Below are 16,276 nucleotides of genomic sequence, written 5' to 3' on the forward strand. Positions count from 1 at the left end.
TCACAAATCAAGCCTCAGTAAATTTAAGAAAATTGAAATCATATCAAGCATCTTTTCTGACCACAACGTTATGAGATTAGAAATGAATTACAGGGAAAAAAACGTAAAAAACACAAACACATGGAGGCTAAACAATACGTTACTAAATAACCAAGAGATCACTGAAGAAATCAAAGAGGAAATCAAAAAATACCTAGAGACAAATGACAATGAAAACACGATGATCCAAAACCTATGGGATTCAGCAAAAGCAGTTCTAAGAGGGAAGTTTATAGCTATACAAGCCTACCTAAAGAAACAAGAAAAATCTCAAGTAAACAATCTAACCTTACACCTAAAGAAACTAGAGAAAGAAGAACAAACAAAACCCAAAGTTATCAGAAGGAAAGAAATCATAAAGATCAGAGCAGAAATAAATGAAATAGAAACAAAGAAAACAATAGCAAAGATCAATAAAACTAAAAGCTGGTTCTTTGAGAAGATAAACAAAATTGATAAGCCATTAGCCAGACTCATCAAGAACAAGAGGGAGAGGACTCAAATAAATAAAATCAGAAATGAAAAAGGAGAAGTTACAAAAGACAGCGCAGAAATACTAAGCATCCTAAGAGACTACTACAAGCAACTCTATGCCAATAAAATGGACAAGCTGGAAGAAATGGACAAATTCTTAGAAAGGTATAACCTTCCAAGACTGAACCAGGAAGAAACAGAAAATATGAACAGACCAATCACAAGTAATGAAATTGAAACTGTGATTAAAAATCTTCCAACAAACAAAAGTCCAGGACCAGATGGCTTCACAGGTGAATTCTATCAAACATTTAGAGAAGAACTAACACCCATCCTTCTCAAAGTCTTCCAAAAAATTGCAGAGGAAGGAACACTCCCAAACTCATTCTATGAGGCAACCATCACCCTGATACCAAAATCACACAAAGACACTACAAAAAAAGAAAATTACAGACCAATATCACTGATGAATATAGATGCAAAAATCCTGAACAAAATACTAGCAAACAGAATGCAACAACACATTAAAAGGATCATACATCACAATCAAGTCGGAATTATCCCAGGGATGCAAGGATTCTTCAATATATGCAAATCAATCAATGTGATACACCATATTAACAAATTGAAGAATAAAAACCATATGATCATCTCAATAGATGCAAAAAAAACTTTTGACAAAATTCAACACCCATTTATGATAAAAACTCTCCAGAAAGTAGGCATAGAGGAAACCTACCTCAACATAATAAAGGCCATATATGACAAACCCACAGCAAACATCATTCTCAATGGTGAAAAACTGAAAGCATTTCCTCTAAGATCAGGAAAGAGACAAGGATGTCCACTCTCACCACTATTATTCAACATAGTTCTGGAAGTCCTAGCCACAGCAATCATAGAAGAAAAAGAAATAAAAGGAATACAAATTGGAAAAGAAGTAAAACTGTCACTGTTTGCAGATGACATGATACTATACATAGAGAATCCTAAAACTGCCACCAGAAAACTGCTAGAGCTAATTAATGAATTTGGTAAAGTTACAGGATACAAAATTAATGCACAGAAACCTCTTGCATTCCTATACACTAATGATGAACAATCTGAAAGAGAAATTATGGACACAATCCCATTTACCATTGCAACAAAAAGAATAAAATACCTAAAACCTACCTAGGGAGACAAAAGACCTGTATGCAGAATACTATAGGACACTGATGAAAGAAATTAAAGATGATACCAACAGAGGGAGAGATATACCATGTTCTTGGATTGGAAGAATCAACATTGTGAAAATGACTATACTACCCAAAGCAATCTACAGATTAATGCAATCCCTATCAAATTACCAATGGCATTTTTTACAGGACTAGAACAAATCATCTTAAAATGTGTATGGAAACACAAAAGACCTCGAATAGCAAAAGCAGTCTTGAGGGAAATAAATGGAGCTGGAGGAATCAGACTCCCTGACTTCACACTATACTACAAAGCTACAGTAATCAAGACAATATGGTACTGGCACAAAAACAGAAACATAGATCACTGGAACAAGATAGAAAGCCCAGAGATAAACCCACACACCTATGGTCAACTAATCTATGACAAAGGAGGCAAAGATATACAATGGAGAAAAGACAGTCTCTTCAATAAGTGGTGCTGGGAAAACTGGACAGCTACATATAAAAGGATGAAATTAGGATACTCCCTAACACCATACACAAAAATAAACTCAAAATGGATTAGAGACCTAAATGTAAGACTGGACACTATAAAAGTCTTAGAGGAAAACATAGGAAGAACACTGTTTGACATAAATCACAGCAAGATCTTTTTTGATCCACCTCCTAGAGTAATGGAAATAAAAACAAAAATAAACAAATGGGACCTAATGAAACTTCAAAGCTTTTGCACAGCAAAGGAAACCTTAAACAAGACGAAAAGACAACCCTCAGAATGGGTGAAAATATTTGCAAATGAATCAACGGACAAAGGATTCATCTCCAAAATATGTAAACAGCTCATTCAGCTCAATATTAAAGAAACAAACACCCCAATCCAAACATGGGCAGAAGACCTAAATAGACAGTTCTCCAAAGAAGACATACAGACGGCCATGAAGCACATGAAAAGATGCTTAACATCACTAATTATTAGAGAAATGCAAATCAAAAGTACAATGAGAATGTTTAGGAGAAGATGGCGGAAGAGTAAGACGCGGAGATCACCTTCCTTCCCACAGATACAGTAGAAATACATCTACACGTGGAACTGCTCCTACAGAACACCCACTGAATGCTGTCAGAAGACGTCAGACCTCCAAAAAGGCAAGAAACTCCCCCCGTACTTGGGTAGGGCAAAAGAAAAAAGAAATAACAGAGACAAAAGAATAGGGACGGGACCTGCACCAGTGGGAGGGAGCCGTGAAGGAGGAAAGATTTCCATGCACTAGGAAGCCCCTTCATGGGCAGAGACTGCGGATGGCAGAGGGGGGAAGCTTCAGAGCCACGGAGGAGAGCGCAGCCACAGGGATGTGGAGGGCAAAGCGGAGAGATTCCCGCACGGAGGAGCGGTGCTGAGCAGCACTCACCAGCCCGAGAGGTTTGTCTGCTCCCACTCCGGGGTGGGCGGGGCTGGGAGATGAGGCTCGGGCTTCGGTTGGATCACAGGGAGAGGACTGGGGTTGGCGGCGTGAACACAGCCTGAAGGGGTTAGTGCACCACAGCTAGCCGGGAGGGAGTCCAGGAAAAAGTCTCAGCTGCCGAAGAGTCAAGAGACTTTTTCTTCCCTCTTTGTTTCCTGGTGCGCGAGGAGAGGGGATTCAGAGCGCCGCCTAAACGAACTCCAGAGACGGGCGCGAGCCGCGGCAATCAGCGCGGACCCCAAAGACGGGCACGAGACGCTAAGGCTGCTGCTGCCGCCACCAAGAAGCCTGTGTGCGAGCACAGGTCACTCCCCACACCACCCCTCCCGGGAGCCAGTGTAGCCCACCACGGCCAGGCTCCCGTGATCCGGGGACAACTTCCCCGGGAGAACGCACGGCGTGCCTCGGGCTGCTGCAACGTCACGATGCCTCTGACGCCACAGGCTCGCCCCGCCTCCTCCGTACCGCTCCCTCCCCCCGCCTGAGTGAGCCAGAGCCCCCGAAGCAGCTGCTCCTTTAACCTTGTCCTGTCTGGGCGGGGAATAGACACCCTCAGGCGACCTACACGCAGAGGCGGGTCCAAATCCAAAGCTGAACCCCAGGAGCTGTGCGAACAGAGAAGAGAAGGGGAAATCTCTCCCAGCAGCTTCAGAAGCAGCGGATTAAAACTCCACAAACAACTTGATATGCCTGCATCTGTTGAATACCTGAATAGACAACGAATCATCCCAAATTCAGGAGGTGGACTTTGGGAGCAGGATATATTAATTTTTCCCCTTTTCCTTTTTTTTGTGAGTGTATATGTATATGCTTCTGGGTGAGATTTTGTCTGTATAGCTTTGCTTTATAATAGCTTTATTTTCCTTCACTATATTATAGCCTCTTTCTTTCTTTCTTTCTATTTTTTCTCCCTTTAACTCTGAGCTGTGTGGATGAAAGGCTCTTGGTGCTCCAGCCAGGCATCAGGGCCATGCCTCTGAAGTGGGAGAGCCAGCTTTAGGACACTGGTCCACAAGAGACCTCCCAGCTCCACGTAATACCAAACGTCAAAAATCTCTCAGGGATCTCCATCTCAACATCAAGACCCAGTTTCACTCAACAACCAGCAAGCTACAGTGCTGGACACCCTATGCCAAACAATTAGCAAGACAGGAACAGAGCCCCATCCATTAGCAGAGAGGCTGCCTAAAATCATAATAAGGCCACAGACACCCCAAAATACACCACCAGACGTGGACGTGCCCACCAGAAAGACAAGATCCAGCCTCATCCGCCAGAACTCAGGCACTAGTTCCCTCCACCAGGAAGCCTACACAACCCACTGAACCAAACTTAGCCACTGGGGACAGATACCAAAAACAACGGGAACTATGAACCTGCAGCCAGTGAAAAGGAGAACCCAAACACAGTAAGATAAGCAAAATGAGATGACAGAAAAACACACAGCAGATGAAGGAGCAGGGTAAAAACACACCAGACTTAACAAATGAAGAGGAAATAGGTAGTCTACCTGAAAAAGAATTCAGAATAATGATAGTAAGGATGATCCAAAATCTTGGAAATAGAATAGACAAAATGCAAGAAACATTTAACAAGGACGTAGAAGAACTAAAGAGGAACCAAGCAATGATGAAAAACACAATAAATGAAATTAAAAATACTCTAGATGGGATCAATAGCAGAATAACTGAGGCAGAAGAAAGGATAAGTGACCTGGAAGATAAAATGGTGGAAATAACTACTGCAGAACAGGATAAAGAAAAAAGAATGAAAAGAACTGAGGACAGTCTCAGAGACCTCTGGGACAACATTAAACGCACCAACATTCGAATTATAGGGGTCCCAGAAGAAGAAGAGAAAAAGAAAGGGACTGAGAAAATATTTGAAGAGATTATAGTTGAAAACTTCCCTAATATGGGAAAGGACATAGTTAATCAAGTCCTGGAAGCACAGAGAGTCCCATACAGGATAAACCCAAGGAGAAACATGCCAAGACACATATTAATCAAACTGTCAAAAATTAAATATAAGGAAAACATATTAAAAGCAGCAAGGGAAAAACAACAAATAACACACAAGGGAATCCCCATAAGGTTAACAGCTGATCTTTCAGCAGAAACTCTGCAAGCCAGAAGGGAGTGGCAGGATATACTTAAAGTGATGAAGGAGAAAAACCTACAACCAAGATTACTCTAGCCAGCAAGGATCTCATTCAGATTTGATGGAGAAATTAAAACCTTTACAGACAAGCAAAAGCTAAGAGAATTCAGCACCACCAAACCAGCTTTACGACAAATGCTAAAGGAACTTCTCTAGGCAAGAAACACAAGAGAAGGAAAACACCTACAATAACAAACACAAAACATTTAAGAAAATGGGAATAGGAACATACATATCGATAATTACCTTAAATGTAAATGGATTAAATGCTCCCACCAAAAGACACAGACTGGCTGAATGGATACAAAAACAAGACCCATATATATGCTGTCTACAAGAGACCCACTTCAGACCTAGAGACACATACAGACTGAAAGTGAGGGGATGGAAAAAGATATTCCATGCAAATAGAAATCAAAAGAAAGCTGGAGTAGCAATTCTCATATCAGACAAAATAGACTTTAAAATAAAGACTATTACAAGAGACAAAGAAGGACACTATATAATGATCAAGGGATCGATCCAAGAGGAAGGTATAACAATTGTAAATATTTATGCACCCAACATAGGAGCACCTCAATACATAAGGCAAATACTAACAGCCATAAAAGGGGAAATCGACAGCAACACAGTCATAGTAGGGGACTTTAACACCCCACTTTCACCGATGGACAGATCATCCAAAATGAAAATAAATAAGGAAACACAAGCTTTAAATGATACATTAAACAAGATGGACTTAATTGATATTTATAGGACATTCCACCCAAAAACAACAGAATACACATTTTTCTCAAGTGCTCATGGAACATTCTCCAGGATAGATCATATCTTGGGTCACAAATCAAGCCTTGGTAAATTTAAGAAAATTGAAATCGTATCAAGTATCTTTTCCGACCACAACGCTATGAGACTAGATATCAATTACAGGAAAAGATCTGTAAAAAATACAAACACATGGAGGCTACACAATACACTACTTAATAACAAAGTGATCACTGAAGAAATCAAAGGGGAAATAAAAATACCTAGAAACAAATGACAATGGAGATACGATGACCCAAAACCTATGGGTCCAGGAGCAGTGTGGATAGGTTTTCCTGAATTATATTTTGTGTAGCTGGGGCAAGCAAAGTAGACATTCTTTGCAGCCTTGTTAATATTTCCCCACTAGTATTGGTTCATTCATGTTATCATTTTATCAGTAGATCAGTGATTCTATTGTGTGTACAATAGCTGGTAATAGGAATTTTAGAGTCTCTGACAGGATTGGATTATTATTTGGCCCAACTCAGAGTTCTTTCTTTTATTGAATCAACAATTATTAGATTTCCAATATCACTTTTTTTCCCCCTATGGCCAATTTTGGACATCTCTAGTCAGTTTTTCTAGATTATCAATTGGGGGAACATCCTTCTGTACCTTTTGGTTATTGATTTTCAGAAATATCAGTGAAGTGGTTTCCTTTAGTGTCCATGGAATCAATTTTGGAATGCCCAGGGAACTTGAAAATAGCCAAAGCAGCTGGCAGAAGTATGGCACCAAATAATTCCTGGACATAAAGACCCTTTTAAATTGTGTCCCTGGTGGAAGTGAGGAAGTCTCGCTCTTTGATGATCTACTCCAAATGCATACTTACTGTCTGCCCTTGACTAAAATGCAAGACTGAGCAAGTGTGGGTACTTATAGGCAAAATAGGAGTTTGCAGGGACCAATGCAGAGGATTATAAGGCCCTGAGTCTTAAAGTTTTTTGTTATGGGCTTGATGACTTGCAGCTGATCCAATAGGGCAAATGGTTAGTATCCTTAAAATTAACCGTACTGACATTAAAGATGGAGCAAATAAAAGGTGAAGGATCATTTGATTCACCTGGTTGGCTATTTTGGCTGCTGCTCTCAAATTCTAGAATTGTTTGTCCTTTTAGGGAGAAAGAAATTCCAGCATGATATTTCTCTCAAAAAAAAAATCTTGTCACAATAAATGGATAGAGGTAGAGGAATTATGGAGAAAAGGGTGCGTATCTCTCAAAGGGCCTAAACAAAAGGGAATAGGTTCAGAGGCAAAACCTATTGAGGCTTATTAGAGATCCCACTTTTTAAACCATTTTAGTACTCCAAGGCAGGGGGCTGTATAATAATTTGAAAAGTCCCTATAGTTTCTTGGAGTCCTGGAATTGAGAGTTAGGGGGGCATTTGGAATGGCTAGTAAAAGGGTAAAAGCACCTGGACGCTTAAGTTTGTAACAATTTTTCTTCCAGTGTCCTGGCTTTTTGCAGCAATATCAGAGACAAGGAGGGGTTTAATTTTGTTTCGGGACCTCCATTTGTTGGAGTTGAAAATTGAGGATTTTAGTAGTCTTCCTTTTGGTTGAATCCTCTAGGTTGAGGGTGAGCTGATTTGCTATATTAGCTAAATCTGGAGTGAACATTGCCTCCCATTCCATCCTTGTTCTTTTAATTAGAAGAGAAAAAGCCCAGTTCAGACCACATGGAGTTGAATGCTACCTGTGTCGATTCAACATCCATAGGAAGGCCAGGATTTTCCTTAAAAAAATTTGGAGCCATTATAGTCATCACGAAAGGGCTCACTGGGTTCCTGAGTACAAGCTTGAATTTACTTTAATTAATAGCTTTTGGGAAAGACCTGGGATTGCGAGGTGAAGTCAATTAGTGATTGCTCAAGGCTAGTCATTTAAGAAAGCAGGGGGTTAGTTTCATTTGCAATTCTAGAGATCTTTTCAGGGTTATCCAAATTAGCTGTTTTCAAACAGTGTTGGGCTTGGTCTTTGCTGCTAAGCATGTGACCTATCTGGTCTAAATCTCAGAAACCTGGTTGGTGTGTCTTGGTCACTATATTAAATTTCTTGGCAAATCTATGAGGACTTTCAGTAACTCTAGGAAAATCTTTGTCCATGGTTTGTAGTTTGTTCCCTTACTGTAGGGAACATAGGAAATTAGGAACTTAGCATTAGGATACTTAGAGGGTCTAATTTTAAAGGAGCAGGTTTTATAATGGGTAGGGAGTGACTTGGGAAAAAAAGGAAAGTTATGGAGCCCAAGAGGACAGGAGAGAATATAAAGCAGTCTCGGAAGGTTTTTGTTTTTTGGTTTTTTTTTTTTGGTCTTCTTTCAGTATTTTATTCAACTTGGTTGATTTAGAAATAATATTTTATAAAGAGGCAATTTTAGATTTCTGAATATGCTTGGAATCCTCAAGACACCCATTGAAATAGCCATCCCGTTCAGCTTGTTTTATTTTAGAGCTGCAGTCTTCTAATTTGGTTCTAAGAAAAGCAAGTTTGGGGAGATCAAAATGTTTCCATAATGGTCACTGGAGTTCTAAATTCCTTTTGGTTGAGTTGATCCAAATAGTTAAAATTGTACATGAGGAGAGACCCTTGTTTTTAAAGAAAGCTACCAGGTTCCCAGAAGGAGGACCCAACAGAGACCCAATTCAGCAGTTTGGGATTCCATTATACAAAAAGCGCTTCAAAGAAAGAAATGGGTACTCTCCAGAAAGGAAAAAGCCTTCAAATAGATCCTGGATAAAGTCAGAAAGCTCAAGCAAGAGGAGGGAGCTCAAATCCAAGAGGAGACAGTGAACTGAAAGGAAAAAGATGACTCATGGAAGCAGAGAGCACAAAGGACTGTAGGTCTCTAATTCCTCAGGGTTTTTCTTCTTGGGATCCCACTTCTGATCATCATACAATGTTGACCGTAAAAACAAAGCCAGTTATTTTACCAGCAAAATGGGTGTATTCAGAATAAACAGAGAATAGCAGAGAATTGCAATTTGGGACAAGCAAAGTATGGCACACCATAGGCAGGTCTGGAGAACAGAGAGGAGGGGAGACATTTATTTAGAGATAAGAACTGTAAAATCTGTCCTTATGAACATTCTATTTAAAGCCCTGCACTAAGAGACTTGATCAATCTTTAATATGGCTTCTATTAGTCTGAGGCTAATCCCTGGGAAAATTTAGCCGCTTTTTAAGTTCCTTTCTGGAAAAGCTCAAGGCTATCGAAAGAACTTACTATTTGTTCTAGCCAACACCTGAGATTGGCCCTCAGCCTCTGTTTCTTAGAGTATTTATTGAAAGGGTTTATTTACAATTCTGAAGCATTCCTCTGTCCCTTTGGGATGTACTTGTACTTTCTACAACACAGAGTATCTGTCTCAAGAAAGCCATTACTTTGAAATCTTTATTTTTTTATTTTTTAATTGAGGTATAGCTGGTGTGCAATAATACGTAGGTTACAGGTGTACAGTATAGTGATTCATAATTTTTAAAGTTTATACTCCATTTATAGTCATCATAAAATATATTCTCCATGTTGTACAATATATCCTTGTAGCTTATTTTATACATAATAATTTGTACCTCTTAATTCCCTTACCTTTAATTGCCCCTCTCCTCTCCCCACGGGTCACCATTAGTTTGTTCTGTGGCAGAGCAGGATGGAGTGGGGCCTGTGCACATGGTCCCTGTGGCAGCCCTGGGCACCCCAGCCTGGGTTGTGTGTCTTTTGGTGGGGAGGAGGGCTGGGTGCCAGCCAGTGGGGTTTGAAAGGTGGACCCGGGGAGGGGAGAGCTGTGGGCGGTGGGCGGGGAGGGCTCCGTGGCCAGGAATTTTGGTGGACGAGGACCAGACCACCAGGGAAGTGGGGTGCCATTGTTGAGTGGTGTGCAAAGGGCAGGGCTGCCATTGCAACACCAGTCCCTGCCCACCAGTCCGGCCTCCTTTGGCAGTGGTGGGGGTGCACAACTGAGAAGGCTCACCCACCCCTCAAGCCCCATGAGCCTGCTAGGGTCCCAGGTCTAAGCCCCGTCCCCACTAAAGACTCGTCTGTCTGTGAGAGTCCCGGACTTGAGTCCCACCCCCGCCGGGGCCTCCTCCAGCCACATGGGTCTCAGTGAACCTGAGTACCACCCCCCAGGCCTCCGTGGGCTGCATGACTCCTGGTGGCCCACCTGCTGCCCCTGATAAGGCCTCCTCTGGCCCCATGGGCCTTGGCAGGCCTAAGCACCACCCCCATCCATGGGATACACAGGTCCCGGTGACCTGCACACCACCCCAACAGGATCTCCACTAGCTGAGCAGGTCCTGGGCCTGGGCCTCCCTCCTGCCAAGGTCTCTGAGGGCCACGAGGGTCTCGCCACCCCTGACAAAGCCTCCTGCAGCCACACAGTTCCTGGCCTAAGCCCCACCCCCATGAAGGCCTCCTCTGGCCACAATGGTCCAGTCAGGCTGAGCACTGCTCCCCTCCAAAGCCTCCTCCAGTTGCACCAGCTCTGACAGACATGCCCACTGACGTGTTCACCCCAGCCGGGCTTGTGCAGGCATGTGTGTTCTGGGCCAGATTCAGGAGCAAATGCTGGTGAGAGGAACATGCACAGAGTTCAAGCTGACACAGTGGGTGCAGAGACCTACCTAGAGGTCTTGGAGGCCCTCCAGGGCAGGCAGGGGTTGGATGTAACTCACTGTGGGGAGAAGGACACTGATAGCAGAAGCACCAAGAAATTTCTATTTTTTTTAATTAAAAATAATTTTTTGCTGTTGTTATGTTTTCTTGTCATTTCATTTTAATTTTTCTAGTTTTATATTATTTTTTATTCTTTTCTATCATTCTGCTCATTTTTGTTTGCCATTTGTTTTTTGGTTTTGTTTCTTTGTTTTGTTTTTTTTTGTTGCCATGCCATGTGGCTTGCAGGGTCTTGGTTCTCAGGCCAGAGGTCGGGCCTGATCTCCTGTGGTGGGAGCCCTGAGTCCAAGCTACTGGACTAACAGAGAACTTCAGGCCCCAGGGAATATTTATCAGTGTGAGCTCTCCCAGAGATCCTCATCTTGGCACTAAGACCCAACTGCCTGCAAACTCCAGTACTGGATGTCTCAGGCCAAACAACCAGCAAGACAGGAACACAGCCCCACACAACAACAAAAATGAGGTGACAGAGTAATATGTTACAAACAAAGGAGCAAGGTAAAAACCTACAAGACCAAAAATATCAAGAGGAAATAGGCAATCCACCTGAAAAGAATTCAGAGAAATGATAGTAAAGATGCTGCAAAATCTCAGAAGGAGAATGGAGGCATGGATCGAGAAAGTACAAGAAATGTTTAACAAGGACCTAGAAGAACTAAAGAACAAACAAACAGAGATAAACAATGCAATAACTGAAATGAAAAACACACTAGAAGGAATCAATAGCAGAATAACTGAGGCAGAAGAACGGATAAGTGAGTTGGAAGATAGAATGGTGGAAATAACTGCTGCAGAGCAGAATAAAGAAGAAAGAATGTAAAGAAATGAGGACAGTCTCAGAGGCCTCAGATACAACATTAAATGCACCATATTTGAATTACAGGGATCCCAGAAGAAAAGAAAAGAATGGGTCTGAGAGTATATTTGAAGAGATTATAGTAGAAAATTTCTCTAACATGGAAAGTAAATAGCCACCCAAGTCCAGGAAATGCAGAGAGTCCCATACAGGATAAACCCAAGGAGAAACACTCTGAGACTTATAATCAAACTAACAAAACTTAAATTCAAAGAAAAAATATTAAAGGCAGCAAGGGAGAAACAACAAAAAACATACAAGGGAATCCCCACAACTTATTAGCTAATTTTCCAGCAGAAACTCTGCGGCCCAGAAGAGAGAGTCCGAATATATTTAAAATGATGAAAGGGAAAAACCTACAACCAAGATTATTCTACCCAGCAAGAATCTCATTCAGATTTGACAGAGAAATCAAAAGCATTACAGACAAACAAAAGATAAGAGAATTCAGCACCACCAAACCAGGTTTACAACCAATGCTAAAGGAATGTCTCTAGGTGGGAAACAAAAGGGAAGAAAAAGACTTCAAAAACAAACCCAAAACAATTAAGAAAATGGCAATAGGAACATATATATATCAATAACTACCTTAAATGTAAATGGATTAAATGCTCCAACCAAAAGACACAGACTGGCTGAATGGATCAAAAAAGGAAATCCATAGATATGCAGGCTAAAAGAGACCCACTTCAGACCTAGGGACACACACAGACTGAAAGTGAGGGTGTGGAAAAAGATATTCCATGAAAGTGCAAATCAAAAGAAAGCTGGAGTATCAATACTCATATCAGAAAAAATAAACTTTAAAATAAAGACTGTTATAAGAAATAAGGAAGGACACTACATAATGATCAAGGGATCAATCCAAGAAGAATATATAACAATTATAAGTATTTATGCACTCGACATATGAGCTCCTCAATACATAAGGCAAATGTTAACAGCCATAAAAAGGGAAATCGACAGTAACACAATAATACCAGGGGACTTTAACACCCCACTTACGCCAATGGACAGATCATCCAGACATAAAATTAATAAGGAAACACAGCTTAAGTGATACATTAAACCAGATAGACTTAATTGATATTTATAGGACATGCCATCCAAAAACAGCAGAATACACTTTCTTGTCAAGTGCACATGGAACATCTTCCAGGATATGTTACATCTTTGATCACAAATCAAGCCTTGGTAAATGTATGAAAATTGAAATCATATCAAGCATCTTTTCTGACTACAATGCTATGAGATTTGATACCAGTTACAGGGAAAATAACTGTAAAAAACACAAACACATGGGGCTAAACAATATGCTACTATATAACCAAGAGGTCACTGAAGAAATCAAAGAGGAAATCAAAAAATTCCTAGAAACAAATGGCAACAAAAACACGATGACCCAAAACCTAGGGATGCAGCAAAAGAAGTTCTAAGAGGGAAGTTTATAGCAATAAAATCTTACCTCAAGAAACAAGAAAAATCTCTAGTAAACAACCTAACCTTACACCTAAAGCAACTACAGAAAGAAGAACAAACAAAACCCAAAGTTTGTAGGAAGAAAGAAATCATAAAGATCAGAGCAGAAATAAATGAAATAGAAACAAAGAAAACAACAGAAAAGATCAATGAAATTAAAGCTGGTTCTTCAAGAAAAACAAAATTGATAAAACTTTAGCGAGACCTATCAAGAAAAAAAGGGAGAGGACTCAAATCAATAAAGTTAGAAATGAAAAGGATAATTTACAACTCACACCCCAGAAACACAAAGGATCATAAGAGACTGCTACGAGAACTATATGCCAATAAAATGGATAACCGGGAAGAACGGACAAATTCTTGGAAAGGTACAACCTTCCAGGACTGAACCAGAAGAAACAGAAAACCTTAGTTTAATACTATACCAACACTATGCTCCCTTATAGTTCTGTACTGCCACTTAAGTTGTGATTGGCACAAATAACACGCTTATACATTACCAATTAGCAAAGATTTACAAGAATCGTTTTATGCATGTATCTTTTGTGTTAACAAAAAGTGCAGTATTACTGGCTTTTATATTTAACCTATGTAGTGACCTTCACAATGACTCTTCATTTCTTTGTATGCTTTCAACTGCTATCTCATGTTCTTTCATGTCAGCCTGGACTACGCCCTCTCAGCATTTCCTGTAGGTCAGGTCTACTATTGATGGATTTCTTCAGTTTTAATTTATCTGGGATTGTCTTAATTTCTTTCATTCTTAAAAATATATTCCTGAATACAGAGTTCTGGGTTGACACTGTTTGTTTATTTTTTCAAGATGACTTTGATATTTAAATAATCTTAAGTATGTCATTCCATTTCCTATTCCGGAAGTCAGAACTTAGGGTCCTCTTAGTTACTTTCTGAGCATGTGTTCATGCATATGAGTCCCACATGGCCTTCCAATTCCCCAACTTTAAAATTTCCTCTCCCTCCCCCCACTCCGGATTCCTGACTTTCCTTTTCCAACCTCTTTCTTCCCAGGTCTGGAGGGCTGTGTTTAGTTTTCCCAACTATTGTTCCCTGTGCCTGGCTGCTGGAGGCAATACTTTTCTTTCTAAATGGTATTAACTCAAGTACAATTGTTATAAATTTAGGATGTTGATTATAATCACCAGGGTAATTATCAATGAAATAATTAGATATGCAGGAAGGTAAGAGTGGAAATCAAAAAGGCATACTAGGAAAAATATCATTTAATCACATAAGAGACTAGTTTTGGAGGAATTGAGAAACTAAACAGGTATAAGGCATACAGTAAATTAATTATCAGTATTTACTTTAAATTTACATGAACTGAACTCTCCAATGTTGACTAAAAAAAATGCACATGAGAGTTGTGAGTTAAGTTTTATTAGGTGCAAAATGAGGAGATACCTCTGAGAAACTGCTTCAAAGAAATAGAGGGGAAGATCAGTATTCTCTTTGATTTTAATGAAGGAGGGTATGCGTAGTAAGTACAGATTTTGGCAGAAGCTTGCTGCTACTCCCAAGGAGCAGACGTCACTCTTAGTAATTTTAGTGCTGGCCAACTTCCTGGGCCCACTTGTGAGGATGTCGTGACAATCCCCCCACCCCCTCACCCTTGGAGATGCTGACCCAGTGGAGCCTGCAGCGCCCCTACCTGAGTCGTCCATGGCCTGGATCAGGACACTGCCATCCCCTGCCAGGTATGGGCTGGGCAGGCGGCCAGGGGCAGATTTTATCATGTGGGAAACCTGATGCAACTGGTTCTGCCTGAATGGACAGCCTGAGGAAAACCCACCGCCCCAGAGAGCCATGACACAGGCCTATTCCAACCCTGGGTACAGCTCCTTCCCTTCCCCCATGGGCTCAGAACCAAGCTGCAAGGCCTGTGGGGCCCACTACATAAGCATGGCCAAGAAGCAGACCTGTTTGGACTGCAAGAAAAATTTCTGCTTGACCTGTTCCAGCCAAGTGGGGAACGGCCCTGCCTTCTCCACCAATGCTTCTGAGCCACAGCCTTTCAGTGAGCGGAGCTCATGAAGATGAAGGTAAAGGAGCTGAGGGACTACCTCAGCTTCCATGACATCTCTACTGAAATGTGCCAGGAGAAAGAGGAACTGGTGTTCTTGGCCAGCAGCCTGTAAGCTCCCAGGAGGTCTGGACTCACACCCCGACCTTGTCCCCAGACTTCCCCAAGCAGTGGGACTTCCTGACCCAGAGTCACACCAGCACAGTACCTCCTACCTTACCCAGCCTCCCTTCTTCACTCCAGCCCAGGCTGGGGATCGGCAGCAGGCGAATGGACATGTGTCTCCAGGACCACGAGGAACCTGGAGAGCACAGCCAGAGCGCCTGCTGCGGATGAGACCCAGACTGTTGATGCAGAGAACAGCTTCATCCGAGGCCAGAAGACCTCTCGGTATCAGTTGACTAACCTGGAGGACATTGAAGGTCTAAAGGTCTAACTGTGTGGCAGCTCGAAGAGGTACTGGCTCATACAGGGCTGCTGTGAGAAGTGAGAGCTGATGGAGAGGGTGACACAGCTGGGCAAGGATCAGAAGGGACTCCAGCACCTGGTGTGTGATGCTGAAGACCAAAACAGGGGAGCAGTGCCATCCAGCCTGGAGGACAACCTGTGTCATATCTACATGGACTCACCCATCAACTGTGTTCTGCTGGAGTGCGGCCACATGGTCACCTGCACCAAGTGTGGCAAGCACATGAAAAGTGTCCCATCTGCTGGCAGTATGCAATCTGAGCCGCACACGTCTTCCATCCCGAGGGCTTGTACCAGCTTCTTGAGTGCCTTATAGGGACATAGCTCTAGGTGTCTGAGTCCATAGTTGGCCAGCTTGCAGAGGGGCAGACTAACAAGAAAATTTGCAGTGTTCCCAGAACCAGGGCAAGCAAAGATGCTGTTTCACCTCTGGGCATACCAGTCTTGCTTCAGAGATACACTTTGTGGCTGGCAGAGCTGGAGGCCAGTGGGAACTGGTACAGATCTCACAAGCAAGTCCCTGTTTCAATGATCTTGGGGTGATGATGGTAACTGATGAAGAGAGGACTTTCCAGAATTTGGACCGTATCTTCCTCCCTTCCTCTGAGAACTTAAACAGTTTCACGCTTCCT

At 41.8% G+C, this 16,276-nt stretch overlaps 1 pseudogene; it reads left to right on the forward strand.

Moving 5' to 3' along the window:
- The first annotated feature begins 14,887 nt into the window (after window positions 1–14,887).
- Window positions 14,888–15,968, forward strand: LOC137757668 (E3 ubiquitin-protein ligase rififylin pseudogene; annotated as a pseudogene).
- Window positions 15,969–16,276: the final 308 nt, after the last annotated feature.

This window comes from Eschrichtius robustus (genome assembly GCF_028021215.1).
Source record: "Eschrichtius robustus isolate mEscRob2 chromosome Y unlocalized genomic scaffold, mEscRob2.pri SUPER_Y_unloc_1, whole genome shotgun sequence".
Lineage (NCBI taxonomy): Eukaryota > Metazoa > Chordata > Mammalia > Artiodactyla > Eschrichtiidae > Eschrichtius > Eschrichtius robustus.